Below are 20,717 nucleotides of genomic sequence, written 5' to 3'. Positions count from 1 at the left end.
AAGACAAGGAATGGTGTGCTGATAATGCAGTGACCTTCAGCAGGAAAAGAGAGCTCATGTCCCCAAACCACAACTGGATGATATTACAGAGAAATGATGATATTAACTGGGAAACCTGTGGAGAAGGGGCACTGCAGCATGCTGTCCCCATCAGGAGCACATCAGTGTGACTGGAGCTGTGATGGGGACAAGCCAGGGGTGACACCATTGCTGGGACTGCACTGTTCCATGGGGGCAGAGCTGGGAGGGCAGGGCTGGCTGCAGGCCGTGGGCTCCTCTGACAGCTCCAGGAGCCACCCAGGGAGCTGGAGAGGAGCAGCTGAGGAATGGGGACAGGGACAGAGAGGATGGGAGGGACAAGGTCACATCCTGCAGAGCTGTCCCACCAACCATTGTGTGCTCAGAGCCCTGGGGCTGCCCTGCCTGGCCAGGGATGTTCATGTTAATGTGTTAATGACTCTCAGCTGTGCTGCCCATCACTGATTGCCCTCAGGTGGGCCCTGCCCCGCTCCAGGTGTTCCTCGTTACCCTGGTTGCAGCCCCCTCACAAAAGCAGGACCATCAACTGAGCTTGGGCTCCATTTTGGTGTAGTCTGGCTGTCCTCAGGGATCCCTGCAGCTCACAAAGGCACAGCTAACAGCGAGTTTGGGGTTTTTTGGTGCTACCTGTGTGTCCTGCGTGGGGTGAGCTCTGTCACCCCCTCTGCTCTGCCCTGCTTGCACCTCACTGCCTTTGCTTCATGGACTGGGCCTGGGAGGCCTGTGCTCCTCCTTTGCAATTTGTCTGCCTCACAAAAGGACATTTTTGGGCTCAAATTCCCTCTGGGACTGTGCAAGGTTGGTGCTTAGAATTGCCTAGAATGACTGTGAGTGTCCAGCAGGCTCTGGCTGTGGGGAAGGGAAGCTGTGCTGCTACGGGAGAAAGGAGAGGAGGATGTGCTCACAGAGCACAGAGACTTTTGTGGGGTGTTTCCAGCTGGATTTTGCTCATGCACTGTGCTGACAGTTCATCTTTGTGACCACTTGGATTTTTCCTGCTGGGAAGGACAGGGAGCTGCTCTCCACGAGGCAGGTGAGTGGTTCCTGTACTTGCTGCTCTTTAAAGAAGGTTTATCTATTGTCACTCCTGTCCTTGGGTTCCAGTCTCTGTAGATGGCTGTTCTGTATCTCTGGAGGCTCTCCCTGTGCCCATGGAGTGGTACCTGCTGTGTCACAGCCCCTCTCCCACCTCTGCCAGAGGGGAGAGCTCCCTGTGGGCTGGGCAGGAGGATTTTGGAATGCCTCTCTCTGCTCTGAGAGCTCAGCTGAGCCGTTCAGCTGGGCAAGAGAAATATTTTGGGTGTTGTGAATGTGCAGGGCTGCTCTGGAGCTGCAGGAATGCTCTGTGCTGGGCTGCTCATTGTGAGAACTTGTGTTGCTCTGTTTTTCTGGGCAGAAACGCTTGTTTAAAAATTTCTTTCTTTTTAAGAAATTTCTTTCTTGTACCTGCGATTCCTAGTTTTGGGAAAGGCTGTACTTCAGTGCTGCAGTGGGCAGAATATTTTAAAGCGGTTTTAAGTTTGAAGTTTATTGCTGGTTGTTAAGTGTTGATAAACTGAAAAAGAAATCACCAAACCATATTGCTTGGAGACATCAGTGCCTGTTGTAAGTGCTGAGGGAGGGAATGCCCATCCTGCAGAGACTCCAGGTGAACTTGGTGGTGTTACCACGCAGGAATTTGAGGGAATCCAGAATAGCTTCCTTGATAATAATAGATAATATAGAAATTATTTTGGCCATTCCTTCCTCTGCCGATCCATCTGAGGCACCAGGCTTTGGCTCCAGGGTGGGAAGAGGAAGGTTTATCCATTAAAGCAGCATCCCTGACTCCTGTGGACCTGGACAGTCCTCATTGGAGCAATTAAGGGCTGTGCCATTAGTCTGCTGCTTAATGAATATTGAAATAACGCTGCCTGGAAATGAAAAGGCATCTCCTTTTCTGCAGCACAAGCGGAGCAGGGGTGTTTCCCACTCAGAGGGATGGTCCCTAAGTGTTGGTGTCACCCCTCTGGAGCTGCAGTGATGAAGGGAGAAGTGGGAATCTTGTGGCTGGTAATAGCCAGGCCATTGTTTTAAGGATAAAAATGTTTAATGTGCAATAACGAGTCACATAATGAATGTCCAAATGAGTGATGTTTTCCTCAGTTTTGCATTCCCGGAGGAGCAGAAAGTATTGGTCACTTTGACATGGGAAGCAGTCAGGCAATTACACTGGTGTGCTCTGAAAAGAGGGGATTTTATTTCATAACCATTTCATAACAAGAAACTTGAGGAGAGGCCCAGAACACTCTGTGCTTCCTGGTCACTGCTTTAATTCAATTTGCCTCTGCTCCAGGTTAAAAAGGGATGTGGGTTTTGGGGTGTTTGGAAGGGAGGAGCTGGGAAGGAGAGCAGGAAGGCATCTCTAAAGGGTTTCTTCTTTCCATAGAAAGGCAAATGAGAATTCATGAGTCCTGGTTACCCCTTGTAGCGAGGGGTTGTGGCTGCTCTGGGTTGGACATGTGCTTGCCATGTGCCCATGGATGTGCTGGACTGGGTGCTGGTCTGCTCTCACCCCACTGCAGCATCACCAGAACTCTGTGGCTTCAAGGGGTTTGCCCAGGAGCTTTCAGTACCCTCTTTTTTCTTTTTTTTTTTTTTTTAAGCTTTTTCATAAGTGAGTTAATGAGAGAAGTTGTATGAAATATTTTGAGACCTAAGACTCATTTTCTTCCCATACTGAAATTTTGGGGAAAACTGTACCTTTGTCATTTTAGCTGAGCAGCACCACCTAAATATTCATTGTGGTTCAGAAAGCAATGAAACCTGGGTGATTTCAGTGAAACCTGGGGGATTTCAGTGATGCTGGAAAATCAGTCTCACTCATGCCATGTGCAGGAGAGGTCTCAGACATTGCCTTAGAAAGCAAAGTTTTAGTGCTCAGAAAAAGAAAACAATCCCAGGTTTTATCTATTTTACTGAAGGCTAGAATGAGTTCTTATGTATATTTTATAAGAATATTTGCTTTGTGTTTAGCCCAGCATTAAGGACACTTTTTCCCCTAATAAGCTCACGCCGTTGCTCCCGTCACCGCAGCCCGGAGGCCGCGTTTGGTGGGGATGAAAAATGAACATATTATTTCCCTATCAATAGCAGGCCAGGCTGATCAATGCCAGGCAGCACTGCCCCAGCGTGCTGGCAGGAGGGCTGCCCTGTCTGAGCAGGGCTGGGGCTTCATCTCTAATGTGGAGCTTTCAACCACGGGGCCGACAAAATGCCTCAGTGACAGCCAAGCCATTAATTACCATCATCTGAGCCTAATTCATTCATGCCTTTCCCTCTCATGCAGAGGGACAGGGAGGGCCGAGGGCACTTGGGGAAACACAGGCATGATTCCATGTTCGTTATGCGAGCGCTGTGTTGGTTGCAGTGGCTTTAATTGAATTGGCTTGCCAATAAAGCTGTTGTCATTCAGTAAGTGAATTTGTTGTACTACTCGCACCACAGCTGCTGCATACAACCAGGCGTTTCCTGAAGGCAAGCCAACCTTGTGCTACCCTGGCTGGAGGGTTTTTCTTGCAGCCTTCCCCCAAAACTCATCTGTAGCACGTTCTAAAATATCCTCGAGGTGTTGCTCCCCACCTGGCAGCAGCAGAGCATCGCCTGCCTGAGCCCCTCTTGCAGGGGCATGTTACCACTCGGTGTTATTTGAGTTATAACTCATGAAGAGAAGCCTAAAAATTGCTTGATAATGGTGAAACTTTGATTTCAGTACCAATGGAGGCAGCTGGTAATGGGGACCTGTTGCCCTCAGTGCTTGTACGAATCCATGGAAATGGCTTTGGCCAAGGCTGTGGTGCCTATTTCCAGCCCAAAAAAGGGTGGCTGTGAGTGGGGTGCTGGTTATCCCTCGTGGTCTGGAGCTGGCTGGTCAGACCATGTGTTTTTGCAATTAACAGGCTCTGACCTCCGTTACCCTGGGCTGGTGCTGATAGAGCATCATTGTTCCCTGCAGGAAAAGTAAATACAGAATATGACAGACAATATATTTTGTTAGTCAGGAGCTTAGAGTGCCATTAAGAAGTCTGGCAATATTGATAAAATAAAGCAACATTAGGAGAGGCATTTATTATGGTGCATGTAGGCTGTTGGGCCAAAAAATACTCCAACTTTCTGCAGTTTATAAAACATTGGGGAAGGAGAGGGGGCGGATTGCCTGATTTATGGCGTCTGTAAGTGATGCTGAGATGAAGTAAAACATCCAGAGGTCTGAGAAAGTGTTACTTTTGTGTTTTAATGCCTGGTGTGAGTGTGCACGAGGCAGCTCAGGGATGGCTGAGCACCAGCACAAACTCCCTGCACAAACACCTCGTCCTCCTCGTGGGCACTGAGGTGCAGCCCCACATCTAAGCCACCTCTGCCCCTCTTCTCTGCTGGGTCAGAGCAAAACCCCAAATTCTTCACCCCCAACAAAGGGGGAACAAATCTGGATCCGTTTGTTGTGGCTGGGTCCCAACTCCAATTGGGATTAATTACTATTTCTTGGTGCTGTGCTGAGCTGGGACAATTACCCCAAGAGAGAAGTTTTAGTCAGAATTTTTTGTTTTGGGGTTTTTATTGTTTATTTTTATTTTGTTTTTTAATAACAACCTCATAAAGCCTCACATTGAAATCCAAATTAATCCCGTCCAATTTATGCTTACTGTAGATTATTTTTAGCACACCTAAAAAAAAGGGTAGGTCAGGCTTTTCCAGCCCTCTGCTGAAACTGGATCATGCTCACCTGTGTGCAGGAGCTGAAATAATATTTTGAGTGTTGATCTCACTTGAGGTAAATCCTCAATTTGAAGGGAGAAGCTGGATGTTAGATGGTGGAACTTAGCACATGAATGCCTGTTTCTAGGCAGCCCATAGAAACCCTAAATTTTACCCATTGTAGATCCATGTTATTTGAGTTGCAACTCACGAAGAGAAGCCTAAAAATTACTTGATAATGGTAAAACTTTGATTTCAGTACCAATGGAGGCAGCTGGTAATGGGGGCCTGCTGCCCTCAGTGCTGAGAGCCTGCTTGTGTGAATCCATGGAAATGGTTTTGGCCAAGGCTGTGGTGCCTATTTCCAGCCCAGGAAAAGCCACTTTTCCTGGTGCATTGGGAAGAGAAATAGATCAGGCATAAAGCTTGAGGACCTTCAGGTAGCTGGCCTGCCTCCTCTTTGTGGGGCACCAACTCCAGGAGTAGAAATATTCTGGGAATGTCCCACTGAGGCCTGTAAGACCATGGCCTTCTTCCCCCCCTCTGTTTCTTAGGATTTTTCCTAGAAATCAGGACCTACAACTCTAGGAAATGACCATGTGGTCAACAGAGATCCCTCAGCCATAATGTCTGGAATGAGGCAGCACATCTGGAATCAGGGGTGGTTCAGGTGTGTCAGAGGGCAAAGCCTGGGGTTCTAGGGTTGGGGTCCACAGCAGCAACCCCTCCTGATGGTTTAGGGTGATGCTGGGTTCCAGCAGGTCTGTCTGGCAAATCTTCCTGCTGCACCAAACCTTGTGAATTTGGGTGTTTGTGGCATGGGACAGCCCCTTGGGCTGCAGCTTCAGGGAGCCACGAGGGTGGGGAAATCTCCATGGGGAACCCAAAGCTGTGCTTGGGGTTACTCCAAGTAACCCAGTTTGCTGGGAACACTCCCTGGGAGGCTGTGTCAGTCAATTATAGACTCAGGCTGGCCAACAGCCTCTTCTGCTATCATCCCTTCCCACCACTCCCCAAGCCTCTGCCAGAGAGGACAAGCCCAGTGGCAGCAAGCACACATCAGCCTCGGGATGCCATGGCAGGGAGCCAAGACAAAAGTTCTGCATAGCTTCATCTTGTCTTTTCTTGGGTATAATATTAATGTTTGTGGAATGCAACTGTGCTACTATTTAAAAAAAAAAAGCTGACAAGGGCTTCTGTATGTCTGTATCCCCCATGCTATTAGAAATAAATTTTCTTTAGTAGGAGCCATGTACTTCTCAATTAGTATCTAATCAAGTAGGCCCTTCTTTATTTAGAAGGTTTATATTTTTCTTATTCTTCCATGCCCCCCCCCATTCACAGTATAAGAAAATTGTGCAGGCATGCTGGCCTTTCTTTAGAATGAGATTTCTGTACAGAAAAAAACAAAGCCTAATTTTTCAGAGATTGGGTTAATGATTGGGAGAGCAATGACTTGGAGAAGGAGGACTTGAGTGAAAGGAAACTGCTCACTGAAACCAGACCCTAGAAATGCCATAAATTTAGGTTTGTAGCAGGCCAATGCTTATTTTTCTTTCTCTATGCCAAGCACTGCTTTTGCCTTCAAACCAAGTGGGGTTGAGAAAGAAAAAATTCCATTCTTCCATCTGGAAGAATCTTGGGAAGGGAAGAGGAATTTGGTGAATGTTCAGATCACAAAACCTGGTTACAGCTTTCTGAATGGTTCTCATTGAAGCGACTTTCTCAGAGTTGTGGAGTGGTTTGGATTGGAAAGGACCTTAAAGACCATCCAGTTCCAGCCCCCCTGACATTCAGCTCTTTGACAACACAAGCTTGAAAGCCTCCTGTGCCAAGTTTGCTTCAAAGTAATCTATGCAAAAAAAAAGCACAATCTGTGTGTGTGTGTGAGAGCTCTGGAGCTGGAGAAAAAACCCAGGGAATTCCTTTAAGGCTTGTGAACACCCAGTCTGTAAAATTTAACTCGTGTCTCACCCAGCGTGTGATGCAGGCGCTGGTGGGGCCGGTGCCACCCGGCCTTCCTTCGTGTCTCTGCGGGCCACAGGAGGGCCTGGATCCTCTGCACCCAGCCCTGAGCTGGCTGGCAGGGCTGTAATTACCTGTGTGGGTGGCAGAATGGCCCAGGGCTCCCCGTTTGCATTTTGTGCAACCAGAACGAGCCCTCCTTGCTGGGCTAAGGTGGCAAATAAAACCCGAGCAGGGCCGCGCTGGGTGTTGGTGGGGAGTTGTGTAATAGCATGAGAATGGGTTTTATGGCAGTGTATCACTTGCTGAGACTGCAGGGCTGGTGCAAATCACGCGTTGGGAGAAGGCTTTTGTGCAGCTCCATGGCTTTTTTTGGGAAGTTTATGGCTTGCCCAGCAATCGGGTGCTGTGTGAAAGGCGTGAGGCTGCGGGGCCGCGTTGGCAGCGCGGCCATGTCGCAATGCACGCAGAGATGCACGCAGAGGCACCCACATTTGGGGCTGTGGAGAGAGATGCCAGCCCTGCCTGCATGCCTGGCCTTCCCCAGGGCTGCTCTGACCCAAACCCTGCCCCTGCCCTGGGTCCATACCTCCTTTGCCTTTCTACACCACCTGCACCTGGGCCTGTGCTCTCAGCACCCTGTTAGATGTGTGCACCCCGGCTTTGTGCTAAATCACACACCCTCTGTGTCCAGGATGAGCTCCTGAGCCTTCTCGCTCACCTTGGGGTGTTGCTTAAAATCTTCTTGGGGTGAGAAGGTTTGGCTGTGTCAGGGGTCCTGAGTGTTGCAACTCTGCTTGTGTCACAAGGAAGGAGCTGGGGTTAGACCTTCTCTAAGCTGCCTGTGCGACCCAAAATGCAGCCTGAGCTTCAGTGGTCCAAAGCTTTGGCTCTGAAGGGTGAAGCTGAAAGCCAGGAACAGGTGGGAGGGGATGAGGTGACTCAGACTCCCAAACAGGTCCATGTTCTTTGCAGCATCTCTGTGGATTTGACTGGATTTGGTTTCAAGTCTCTGTGTGCAGTTTTATGTGCTGTCCTTGGGTTGTCTCTCAAGGGCAACTCCTCTTTTTCCTGGGCAGTGCAAGGAGCCTCTCCCTGTGTGTCAGCAGGCAGAAATTATCAGAGATTGCTCTGTGCAGGGCAGAAGATGCTGAGTTCCACAGCTGGGACTGGGAGGGCATCTGGCATTCACCCCAGGGGTGATCTGAGCCTGTTGTCCCCACAGCTCAGTTTGGGACAGCCCCTTTTGGAGTGCGTGTTTGCCTTTCTCCAGGTCTTTTTGGGGGGACTTGTAGGTCTGGTGGGAGCCTTCTCATGGCTGTGCCTGGTGGCAGTAGCTCTCTGTTTGTATTTCTATAAAGATTGTGCACTGAGGTCAAAAACCCCACGATGCTGAGGAAAACCTTTCTGTTGGCTTTATTGGCTGTTGCTCCACCTCTGCAATGAAATCAGAAGTCAGAGCCTGCAAAAATGTGCAAGTGAGATGCAGAAAGTCTTAAATTAGCTCTAAAAGAAAGGAGGGGAGAAAATAACAGCCCCAAACCCAATAAAATGTGACACAGGTGCCTTTCTGAAACTTTCTCTTCTGTTCATTTCAAAGTACTGTTTGAATGGTGTTTCAGTATTACTGGGCTTCTCATAGAGGCAACACTTGCTCTGAACAGTCAATTTCCAGGTGATCCACTTTAATTTGTTTGTGCTCACAGGGAAGGGGGCATATCCACTTTGAAGCAGCTGTCCTGAGAGAAATTCACAATGATGAGAAACACTCTGGAGCTGAGACCAAGGCAGATCACTGTGTTTTCCTGCAAACCTCTGTACGAGCTGGGTGCTGCCTTTCCCAGTCCACCAGCTGGAATTCCTAATACAGTTTCTTGGCTGGGGCTAGGTTGGTGTGCAGTGGAAGCTGCTGAAGTTGAGAGAGATGCTCTGGGTTTATTGTGAAATGGCCAAAATCCAGCCATAGGCCTGAGAAGGTTCCTCAGGACACAGAGATTGTCGACAATTGTTGTCCTGCTGCTGTGGGGGAGAGCAGAGCATGAGAGGGTAGGAATGGGAATTGGGAATTGCTCCATGGTCCTCCCTGGAGCCTGAGCATCCCAAATCCAGCAGAGCTCCAGTGGCACTCTCCCTGCTCCCTCCCATGGCTGCAGGGCTGAGCAAGTGTGGACAAACCCAGCCTGGAGCTGCTGCCAAGCTTCTCCAGCTTTTCCCACTGCTCTGCCCCAGTGCTCAGGAGATAAGGTTCCTCCTGCCCTGCTTTCCAAAGGGATTTGGGATTGCAAAACGTGCCATGTTGTTGACTGGAAGTTGTTACCATCTGCTGGCTGTTTCCATGCTCTGGCACTAATGAGGGGGTAATCTCAGTCGGGTTTCCTAGGGGATGGCTGTGCCCTCTCACTTTCTTCCTCACAATCACAGTCATCATCACTGCGCTGGGCACTAACTAGAATTCTCAGTTACAAGAGGCTGTGGATGCACTTTGCACAAGAAACAGGGCAATAGGAGGGAGAAGTGCCTTTTCAGCAGCTGGGTGGTGTTTTCTGTGCAGAAAGGATCTGGGGTGTTTGGCCATGCTGTACAAGCCTTAAACATTCTCTAAAGGGGGAATCAAAGGACACGAGCTACAGTAGGTGAAGTAACAGGAATAAAAACACACTGCTATCCCTTTGCATGATTTCCTAACCCTCCCACCAGGCAATAGGTGCCTGCTCCAAAGTGCCCTGTCTTGTAAATGCTTGCCCAGAAAATGCAGCTAAAAAAAAAAAAAAAAAAAATCTAGCGCATATTCAGAGTTGGGATCAGGTGGAAGCATTCATGGTTCTCACTGGTCTGATGACATTTGAAATGTTATTCAAAATCATGCAAAGCTGGGCTCTGCACTGGGAGCCGTGGAGGTGGAAATTGGTGCTGCAGGGGATGTTCCCAGGGAAGGGAGAGGGCTGGAAGTTATGTGGGATAGTAAATGCAGCTCAGATAGAGCCTGACAAGTGTCATGGTCTTCTGCCTCAGAAGTGACCTTTCAATGCTGCTCTGATCCCCCTTGTCCTGCTTTTCCTCTCTGGTCCCTGTCCCAGCATCACCTATTCACAAGCCCTTGGTTTTAGTGGAGATGCCTCCTACTCGTTTGGAGGTGTCCAAAGGACTTGTTTTCTGAAAGCCAAGGCACATTCTGAGTGCAGAGGTTACCAAAGCTTGTTTGGGCATCCCTGGAGACCTCAGCTTAGAGTGGTTTGGGGTCAGCCCCTTTTGCTGTGCCCTGTCTGAGGCTGGAGCAGCCTGGCTTGGGTTTCTCCAATGGCAGTGCCCTGTGGTGATTGCAGGTGGTTTCTCACTGAGAGTGTGGTTCCCCTATCACCCTCCTTATCTCAGCTCTCTGCCTGGCTTCAGGCTGCCCTGAAATCTGTGAGGAGCTGTGGTGATGGTGTGGTGGGAGCTTGGTTTGGGCTCGAGTCAGCAAGGAGCAATGTCTCAGCCTGCTGGTAGCTGGATATTGATGTGTGCTTCCATTGCTACCTGAAATACAATTATACCTGTGTAAAGACTTGCTGAGGGGGGGAAATTGAAGGCTTTTTTTGTTCAATTGTAGAGCAGTTGGGGCGTTTAGAGGCCAGAGAGGAAGGTGGGCTCCCTGCTCATGATGGACCACATGCCCTGCTGGCACCCTGGCTCCATCCATCAGGAGCCTTGGGCACAGATGTGAGCGTGGAGCAGCAGCACTGCATCACCTGCCATCCCCACGGCTGGGGTGAAAGGGGAAGCTATTTACATAAATTATTGGAGAGCAGTAAATATTATTTCATGATATCACATCGAGATTAACTTAATCAAACCTGGTATTAAGAGGAAGGATGATTTGCTTTTAGCCGAAGATACAATTAAAGGAGGTGCTTGAGGGTAAAGGAGAGTGCCTACTTAGGAAGATGTTTATCACACAATGGGTGATAATGGGTTGGGAAGCTCATAACCGAGATCTTAACTCCTTTGTGGATTTTGTAGCTACAACTCTTCTAATTTTAGCAGCTGTTGCAGTCTCAGGAAGGAGGATGTGAATGAAATTTTGTTGTGGGGTTTTCTTGTGGGCTTTGGCTGGAAGAGAGAGATACCTTAATATTTTAAATGCCTGTTTTTCATTTCAAAGGTTTCTGGGAGATTGTCTTGGCAAATATCACCCAAACTAAAGGCAAGACATTGAACTTTTCCCAGCTGGGCTGGGAATCTGCCTGGCCTCAGCTGTGCTGTGGGTCAAGGCTGTGCTTTGGGTGTCCTGCAGTCTGTAGAGGGTTAAAGCCATTGCAACCTCCCCTTCTCAGTGCTGCTTTTCTCTTGGTGAGTGAAAAAGCAATGGAATGTAGAATATCCTGGGCTGGAATGTTATTTGTTTCCTAGATTCATCTTCTAGAACCCTGGAAGGCACTGCCTTGAGTTTCCCAACGTGTCCATAGCATATGAGTCATGTGTGGCCCTTTCCAGTGGTTTAATGGAAGCTCAGTGTGTGTTAGTGTCTGAGACAGCAGATCCCATGTGGGTTTGTTGCCTCCAGAGCTGGCTGCAAGGGCATTACTCTTACACAACTTCTTAAGCATTTTTTTTTGCGTGATTTTTACAGAAAAGCCAAAGCTGACCCATTTGGGCAGCTCCTACATGAATTTTTTCTCCCTTTATTCTTGAGGAAGGCTGAGCTTTCCCTCAGTCTCATATTTTTCAGTCAAAACCCAAATTATCGGTTGAGGGGGTGGGAGCTTGAAGAGTCTTGGACAAGCCTGAACTGTGTCTCCCCTTTGTGTGGAGTGCATCCTCCTCAATCCCAGACAGCTCCAACAGCAGCTGCAGAGCTGGGAAAAGCACAAGATGTACTCAGTGCATTCCAGGATTAGACCCATTGTTTGAGTAATGACACTCAATCTCACAAGCCCATCTTAATTTCTTTTTTCCATGCACTCTTCCCACATGAAAGGTGTAAGGGATTTCTTTTTCCCTCAGCTTTCCCCTGTCCTTGCATTCCTGGTGCTTTCACCATACCCCCTGTGCAGGTTGTGTGGCTCCCATCCCTGAGCTCTCAGAGAGCAGAATTTGGCCCAGGGTAGTAGCAAACTACTAAAAAAAATCCCCCCAAAACTGCATGTTAATTACTTCATGTTTATTTAACTGAAGTGATACATATCTGGTTCCTCAGCAGCCGCCTGTGGGATGCTCAGCCCTTGTCAATGCATCCATCCATCCATCCCTGCTTTCAGTGCCTGAGCAACACAAGCATCTGCTGCCACTCCACCAGTGATGCTCTGCTGACCATTTCTAACAGCTCCACCTGCTCATGTGTGCCAAGGCAGGTTTGAAATGCCTGGCCACGGGGAGAACAGCCCCAGCACTGCTCTGTAGCCACAGCTTTTCCCTCTGTGGATCACAGACTTCAGAGAACTGCAGAATGGTTTGGGTTGGATGGGATTTTAAAGATCATCCAGCTCAATCCTCCTGTTTATTGAGGACAGCATCTCTTTTTGAGGGCTGGTCACCTCTTAGATATTGCACATTTCAGCTTGACTTTGCCAGCTCTAAAAGCTGTGGGATTTAATTTTAAAAGATAACAATAGTTGCTCATTTCCTTTTCCCAGCCTTAATTGTGAAGGTGTTTGTAGGTAGAGCTGTTAAATCTTCCTATGATGATATTGAGCCAGCTTGGATACTGAGGAGATGGGGGTGGAACTGAGACTTGTGGTGTCCCTGCCAGGGCAAGGGCTGGGCTGCCCTCTGCCCTGGGGACAGTCTGGATCTCAGAGGGGCTGGGCCCCTGTTTTGGGATGTCCTTCCCTGCTCTGACAGACTGAGGGGCTGGGCCCCTGTTTTGGGAGGTCCTTCCCTGCTCTGACAGACTCTGTGCCCCTGCCTTGGTGCTTGGATATCCCTGCTCCATCTGGCAAGCTGTTCAAGCTTCCACTGGTGTTTTAATGCTACACCAACACTGTTTTTGTGTTTCTGGATCAGCCCTTGCTCCCATAATTGTCTGATTTGATGCTGTAGGACCTCTGATCCCAGCAAGTCAACCTGCTGTGGAAAGGAACTTTTCCTTGTGTTGCTGCTTCTTTCCTACTGTGGGAGACCTTTTCTGTCTCAGCTGTGTGAATTCTGCCCAAAACTGCAGCTCCTGGAGGTGCCCCTTTCTGGCTGAGGGGGAAGTGGGGTGACAGCCACATTTTCCTCACCAAGCTGAACTTTATTCTCTGCAGCATTTGGTTGTACTTGCTTTGCTTGGACAACTTCTGCCAGTGGCAGGAGAGGTGGGATTTGGGCTCAGACTATGGTGAACCATGTGGCTTGATCACAGCATTGGAGTTTGAATTAATTATTGCAAACCTTGATAGTCTTGCTTAGGTTCTATTCTCTTTTCATGAGGAACAGCCTTAGCAGTAGCTTCAGCCGTGGTCAAAACCTGATTTGCCATGGAAGCACAAAATGAGGCAGCCACTATTTTCCTTTGCATCTCAGTGCTTTTGGGCCCAGGAGCATCTCAGTGACCATTTTAAGGAAAAGATTTTTGGTGAGATGTTTTTTGGAGGTCTTACACAGGTAAGACCTTAGAGACTTCAACTGCTGCTGTGAGAAGTCAGCCAGGTTAACCCAAACCTGGGGCTGTGTGTGCAGAGCCCTCGGGAGCCAGGGAGGAAATTCCTCCTTGGGGATGGCTGAGGAGGCAGGTATGGGGGTGAAATTAAATGGGTGCTGCTGGTGCAATATTGCTCAATATTTCTGCTTTGGAATCTCATTTGTGGAGACCTCAGCCAGTGAGATAAATGTGGGCATGCTGAGGTCTCACCTGGGGAAAGTCAGGCAGTTTAAACCTTGTCTCTGGCTTAGCTCAGCCCACTTTACGTGTGGGTGAGGCTTTGGTTGGAGACTTGGGCTTAATTCCTGCCTCTTTGTGACATCTGGAAGTTTTAATCTGGAGTTTTAACCCACGGATATAGCTCCATCCATGAGAGGATTGTGCAGATAAACTCATTAATGTTTGCAGAATACTTAGGAGCCACTTAGGCATATCAATAAGTTTAGAGTGTTATTGCTGCGTGGACTTTGATTAAATCCCTTAGTGTCAGATCTCCTCCTAAACATTTTCATCAGAAGCCTGTTCTTTTTTAAAGAGTTTTTTTTAAAAAATTTGTTTTGTTTGTTGAATTTGTTTGTTTGTTCTTCAAGTTTGGAGAATCTGAGGCAGTCCTGGAGCTGCTTGGAAATGTTCAAAGATTTTCCAGACTTATTTATTTAGTCAGTAATATTGCAGTGAATTGGAAGCTTGAGCTGTAGAGAGTTAAGCAAATCTTAATTCTGCCTGCCACAGCTCCTGATGGGGTCAGATCCAGCCTCCTCCCCACAGGGACGTGGGAATGATCTGATGGGTATTTCAAGGCAGGAGTTGGGCAATCCCACGTGGAAACGCTGCTGTGGCTGGGCTGAAAGTGGGAAGTGCTTGCCTGATGCTCAGGACAGATGAACGTTGAGCATTTGATGTAATCCTAGACCTCAGGCATGAAACTCAGCTTGACCTTTCCTGTGGGGAGCTTTTGTGCAATCCTAGTGGACATTTAGCAACGGGAGAGGAAGCGCAGGAAGGATATCGGTTCAGCCATGTGTCAGAGCAGTGACAGCCAGAGGAAGGGCTGAGACCTGTGTGGGGACACTGCTTCAAACAGGAGCTGGGGGCTCAGGGGAATGATGCTCTGGCTGGAGGGCACCAGGTCAGTCCCAGCTTGTGGAAGTAGTGACCAAAAACTGTAATTAATGAGTGAAGTTCTCTCTGTCCCCGCTGAGCATCCCTCTGCTGTGCCTCTCCCCCAGCCTGATCACGGGCCATAAAGCTTTGTGCCACAAGCTGTCCCTTTTGGCAGATTAATGAAGGGTTTAATGGCTCTGCTGGGGGTGGTAAGAGGTTTGTCCTGTCCCTAGAAGCCAGCTCTCAGGGAAGGTTGTTCTGCCTTTAGAAACTGTGGGTTTGGAGCTGCAAACTGGGATGTGCACGGGCGGATCACAGCTAAGCGAGCAAAGCCAGGCTGGCAGGGTGAGGGTGGCATTGTCCCTGGTGCAGTCACAGCTCTCACCCTGTTTCTCAGGGTGGTTCTCCTTGTGTTTCCTCAGCAAAGCCAGGGCACAGAGCTGCTGTGAGTGCCAGGGGCTGAGCTGGGTCCCAGCAGCTCCTTCTGGCCAGGCATGTGGACCTTGGGATTGAAAAGATTTGCGCTGCAGATCTGTTCTCTTGCCAGAAACCAGAACTTCTGGCTCTGGGCTCATTTGCTTCAGACTTGCATTAACTTTGGAGTTTGATGGCTCTGGCACCGAGCTGGAGCTCACAAAATGCACCAACAGCGTGACATTAATTCTCTTTCAGCAGCGTAAGAAGCGTGTCTGAAAATAGATGCCAATTTAAAAATAATATTTCAGGGCTTGCTTGGTGCCAGATCAGACCTTTGGCCATTTATAGTATCTGTCTTTCTGGCAGAGATTGGATTCTGATGCTTCACATCAAGATCTGGTGTTCAGTCAAGTAGGGTATAAGGAAATGTATTGCTGAAAAGGATGGAAAAGATGAAAAAAAAAGACCCCAAATGATCCCCCAGACAACAATTGTCCCCCATCCTGCAGAGCAACAGAGCATTGGAGATGTTCTTGCAGATCTTTGCCAGTGAATACTGTAAGTTTGTTTGTGGAGACTTGTGAACCAGGAGCAGCTCAATTTGCAAGGAAAACCTTAAGTTTCAGTAATTTATAACAGGACTTGTTATAACTTCAAGCCAATTTAGCAGCTGCCTGTGGTGTTTTTTGGGAGGCTGGATGCAGAGTGAGACCCTACATCAGCTTTCCTCCCCCCTCCTTTTCTTCCTCCCCCTTTTTTCCCCCCTTTTTTACAAGACTTGATGCTCCACGTGGCATTTCTGTGGCCTGAGCAATGAGTGTGTGCATTGATCTCCTCTCCCTGCACTCATGTTTAGGCAGGTTGACACATCCCCTTGCATGAATCACCCAGTGCAAGCAGATCCCAGGATGCTCAGGGTCTCCAAAGGGACATCTCTTTCTTGGCATGTGGAAAGATGTCCTTGAATATTTTGTTTCAAAAATCACTTAAAAAATAATTTAAATTACTGCAGCACACGATACTTTACATTATTGTTGTGCTGGACAAAACAGCAGCATGAAAGAGTGTGAAAATCTTCAAGCAGGATCTCTGGACAAAAGGGTAGATTTGGATCAAAGGCAACTTGCAAATGTTAATTTTTATGTGGTTTAATTTTTGTGGTGTTATGAGGGTGAAGAGCTGTTACTGGCCCTGCTGGGGAGAAGGGAAACTGAGGAACAGAGCAGTGGGGTGATGAATCCAAAACCTTGATTTGCTGCCTAAAACTAAGGCTGAGTTGTTTTGGTAACTGGCCCCAGTCTGGGAAACCAACCCATGCAGGAACTACATGTGAAGACCAACCTGTGCCAGCAAAACCTGCATTTCTGTGCAGTGCAATCAGGGTGGGGCTGATGTGCATGGAAGCCCAAGCAGAGCTTCCCTTCCTGTTCTGGGGAGCCCCAGAGCGGCTGCAGGGGGTCTGCACCCTGACAAGGCCCCTGGGGCTGTGGGATGGCAGCACGAGAGAGCAGGACCCAGCAGTTCCTGTTTCTTAGCACGGGGCCACAACTGAGATGAGGCAGGCACTCTCCCTTCCCAAATTTTCTTTCTAAATTCAGGTTGGAGTCACGTGGGAATTTCTAAATTTTATTTTATTTTTTCAAACTGGCAGCAGAAGTAAGGGATATCAGGCAAATAATTATTATGGGGGTTTATGGATTTCCTTGGAGTTGTTTGCCCAAGAAAGGGAAAGCTGGGTCATGTGGGTCACTGGTGAGGGTGCAGGGAGCTGGCTTGTTGTTAAAAGCAATATTGATCTGTGAAGAGGGGACTTTCAGGTGCTGTTTCATTCTGAATCAAATGCTACCGAAACTGTGAAGTTCTGGGCTCACAACCATGGGAACTGGTGTGGCTCTCCTTCCAGGAGATTCACACTTGGGCATGCTGACTGAATTTTGGGGATTTTAAAGGAAAAACCCTTTGAACCTGATGCCCCTTCTATAATTTGTGCAGTTGGGTGGATTTTATGGGATGAAGTTGGCTTAATCCTTTCCCCTGCAGCCATTGTGGGCAGATTTAGGGGAGTGGGAAATGGGGGGAGGCTTTGTGTCAGGAAGAACCTTTGCTGTTCCAAATAGCTCCACTCTGCTCTTTCTGGGGCTTTGGGCTGGCTCTGGACATTGGTTTGTCCTCAGGAGCTCTGGGATGCTCAGGCACCCTGAGTGATGCTCTCTGTGAGGTTTGGGTGGTTCTGAGATGTCCCAGGAGTGAAAACTTCCACTCCTGCTTTGGGACAATCCTTGTCTGAGGCCACCAGATGCTAAAAGGTCTCCTCAGTAGGAGAAACAGCATTCTTATGGACCCTTCCTGAGCTTGGAAACATCCTGGGAATCAGGAACAGGCTTTTCAGGAGATGGAACGATGCCCTAATTCTTGTGACAAACCAAGTGAAGCTAAGTTAAAAACCAAACCAAAACAACAACAATAACCCACAAACCCCTTCAAACAAAACCAAACAGAACAGCTGAAAAACCTACCAAAAAACCCTTCTACCTCACTGGCAGGTAGGTCCTCATTGCTCTTTCTCTCACCTGCAATTTTTTGAGGTCCATTTTGATGCTAAATAGCCAATTTTGGGGATGCTGCCACAAAGCTCCTGGTTTTTTTCCCTGCATGTTTGGGCACCCCTTGTATTTTCCTCTGAATTTCACAGCTGCATTAACCCCCTCCAAAGGCAGGTATGGGTGGCAGAGAATTTGGGTTTAAGGCACCCTCCAAAACCCTGTGCCAAGGCAGGTTCTGTAGGAATGGTGGTCCTGAGTGCCCCCACTCCATTCCTGGGAGGAGAATTGGGAAGCAGGAGCAGATAACTTATTATTATTATTATTATTATTATTCCTAACCCCCTCAGCAGCACCTTGATGTCAGTGGGATGAGGGGTGGCACCGGTTTTTTTTTTATACATACACCAAAAAAAACCCCACCCTATAAACGCTTTTAAAAAACACCTATTTATAAGATGACCAAACCCTGTGTGTTTAGTGACCTTTGAAAATAACTTTTTTTTTTTTTTTTGGTTGAAACCCAGCCCCTGGGTTCATCTGTGTCAGAGTTTCACTTCTACCTCCTCTGTCTCATTTCCCCTTTACCTCCCCCCTTGGTGCTGTTCCTGGGCACCCCAGTGAGGGTCTGGCTGGACTGATGCCAGCTGATGGAATTTTGGAAGTTGTCACTTCTGAGGGCACTGCAGAGCAGCTCCTCACCCTTTACAATTCTCCCCTTGGCAAAGTGAAACCCAACAGACAAAGGGATCAAAGTATTTATACAAATATTGGTGCTGGCCATGCAAAATAGTTCACATCTTACTTGCCATACTTGAAAGAAATATTTTGTTGTTTGTTTTGGGGTGTTGTGGTAAGCCTGGGATGTTTTCTCTGTTGCATGGTTATATTTTACAAACTTTTTAAGCAAAAAAAAGTATTGTGCTTTTGATAGGTTGAAAATATATTATTATGGAGCAAAATGGAAATCCAAAGCACTGTGTGCTTTGCTTCCTAGGTGAAATTCACTTATTTTTTTATTTTTCCAGTTTTTGTGGAAATTAATTTGGCATCTTCATTAAAACTGGCTCAACTATTAACTCAGCAAAGAGTTTCAAAATTTTTATTTTTATGAGTAAAAATATTTATCATGGGGGGTTGTACGTGTGAAATAGGAATTATTATTTTACTTTCAATGCATTTGCATAAGGAAATATAATACAGATATGTCTGGGAGGGGAAAAAAGCTTTCTGGTTTTAATCACTGTATGTCTCATTGTGATATATGATTGCAGAACTTGGTAAAAAAAAAAAAAACAGCAAAAGCTGTTTAATAGTATCATTTTGTATTTTTTCTATAGCTTTCATGGTATGTTTGTAATAATGCATTGCATAGAGATGAGTTAAAACAAAAAGCTCCCAGCAGCAGCCCAAAACCTCTGAGCAAGGCACCAAAGCAGAGCCAGCATCCAAACAAAATCAGAGGGGGAAAAACCACATGGGAAGGTAAACCCTATGGCAGGGAGGAAAAACAAAAGTGATTAGTTAAAGTCCTGCCTTGCCACTGTTTGCCTTGCAAAGAGGGAGGCTGATTTAAAGGAGGGAGGGAGGGGAGGGGGGAGAGAAAAAAAGGTGGATTAATGTGAACTTTAATACTGAAGCACTGTGTGTTTACTGCTGGTGACCACAAGACATAAATCTTGCGAGCACAATGTACAATGCGAGGCAGCCCCCAGGTTTTTTTTTTTTTCTTCCCTCTCCCTCCTTTTTTTTTTTTTTTCTTCTCCAGCCTCAATTTGTGTGCAAGTGTGTGTTAAGTGCCGTTGAAAAATAGTGACCTTTAATAAAGGATCGTATCCTGAGACTATTTTCCCAGACACACAGTGACCTTTCAAACCAGACTGGGGTGAGGGGGTGTGGGCTCTGGACTTTGAACCGGCCAGTTCCCGCTGCGTGCCTCTGTTTGCCAGGCTACTTTTTATTGTGTGGCCGGGGAGCGCTGCCTATGCAAAGCAGGCTGAGCTGCCAGCCTCACCCTTTGCAAATCAATTTGTCTGCACCCGAGTGAAAGATGCTGCTGCTGTGGCGGGGACAGACTGCGGTGCTTTGTGCCACCGGCGCTTGGGGCACTCATGGAGAGACAACTCCAAACACCACCCCCCCCCCCCCCAAAAAAAAAAACCCCAAATCATGTGCCTCTGTTTTTATTTCTTGTTTATATTTCTAAAACTTATTTTCTCCCCCTGAAATCCTAGAGGGGAAAAAAATGTGGGTTGCTCTCCATAGACTGCAGCGCTTTGTGCCACCGGTGCTTGGGGCACTCATGGAGAGACACCCCCAAACACCCCCCCAAAAAAAATCATGTGCCTCTCTTTCTATTTCTTATTTATATTTTTGAAATTTATTTTCTCCCCCTGAAATCCTAGAGGGGGAAAAAAATGTGGATTGTTCTCCCAAGACATCCCCCAAAAGTGAAGGGATGGCGTTAGGAGACCTCTCCAACTTTCCATCCTGCTTGGAGAGGGTGAATCCCAGCCCATCACGCATGCAGAGTCCTCTGCATAAATGCAAACAGTTCCCAAGGGTTAATGTTATTGATTTCCCTGGGCTCTGCATTAATCAGTACCTAAAAATGCCAGGAAAAGACAGAGAAGCGCAATTACTTCAGGTCCTCTGGATTTCAGCTTCTACAGGTGGCCCCTCCCAAAGAAATGGCAGCCCCGTGGTTTTTGTGCAGCTGGATCGATTCCTGCACGAGCCATTCATCACTGCACAGCGCCCAGAGGTGGGAGCAAAGGACGGGGTCCCTCCATGGGGATGTCATCAGGGCTCTCCTCCCTTCTGTCTTTATCTCATGGAGCCAACCTGTGACATTGGTAGTTGGGCTCCTTTGGCTTCTCTATTGGTCATCAAATAATTCTGTGCTTTTTCTGTGTGCTTTGTGAGCTTCCCTTCCTAGAGCAGCTCCAAGGTGTCAGGTGTGCTCCCAAAGTTTTAGCCTCTTGAGCTCTGTGTTTTAGTCCTCCCTGGATGCTTTTTGGTCCTGGTTTGCCTTGGATTCCTTGTGGAGTCACAGCCAGGCTGCCAAGGGTCCTCCTTGCTCAGTCTGGGTTTTGACATCAGGCTTTAGTTTATTTATTTATTTATTTATCGATTTGGAATAGTTTGCTCTAATTTTGTCATTCTTATTTCCCTTAGCATTTGGGGAGTGCTGAGGGACCTGACTGCTACAGCCAAGGGTCCAAGGCCATGAGTGTGTGGGGAATGGAGCCACATCTTCCCCCCACACCTCCAGCTCCTACAGAAGCTCTTATTCCCTGGAAGGTGGAGCAGCTCCA

The 20,717-nt window shown here is 47.8% G+C and overlaps 1 long non-coding RNA gene across 2 annotated transcripts in view; it reads left to right on the top strand.

The window, feature by feature from the left end:
- Positions 1 to 607: 607 nt before the first annotated feature.
- The window catches only part of LOC135445055 (uncharacterized), a 198,079-nt gene continuing 177,969 nt past the window's right edge, over positions 608 to 20,717 (top strand). For both annotated transcript variants that reach the window (XR_010439448.1, XR_010439447.1), the window contains exon 1: positions 608 to 1,072. This is a non-coding gene — a long non-coding RNA (uncharacterized LOC135445055). The remainder of the gene's footprint in view (positions 1,073 to 20,717) is intronic.

This window comes from Zonotrichia leucophrys, chromosome 3, assembly GCF_028769735.1.
Source record: "Zonotrichia leucophrys gambelii isolate GWCS_2022_RI chromosome 3, RI_Zleu_2.0, whole genome shotgun sequence".
Classification (NCBI taxonomy): Eukaryota; Metazoa; Chordata; class Aves; order Passeriformes; family Passerellidae; genus Zonotrichia; species Zonotrichia leucophrys.
The sequence above is the reverse complement of the archived record's forward strand: the minus strand, read 5'-3'. Positions and strand labels throughout refer to the sequence as shown.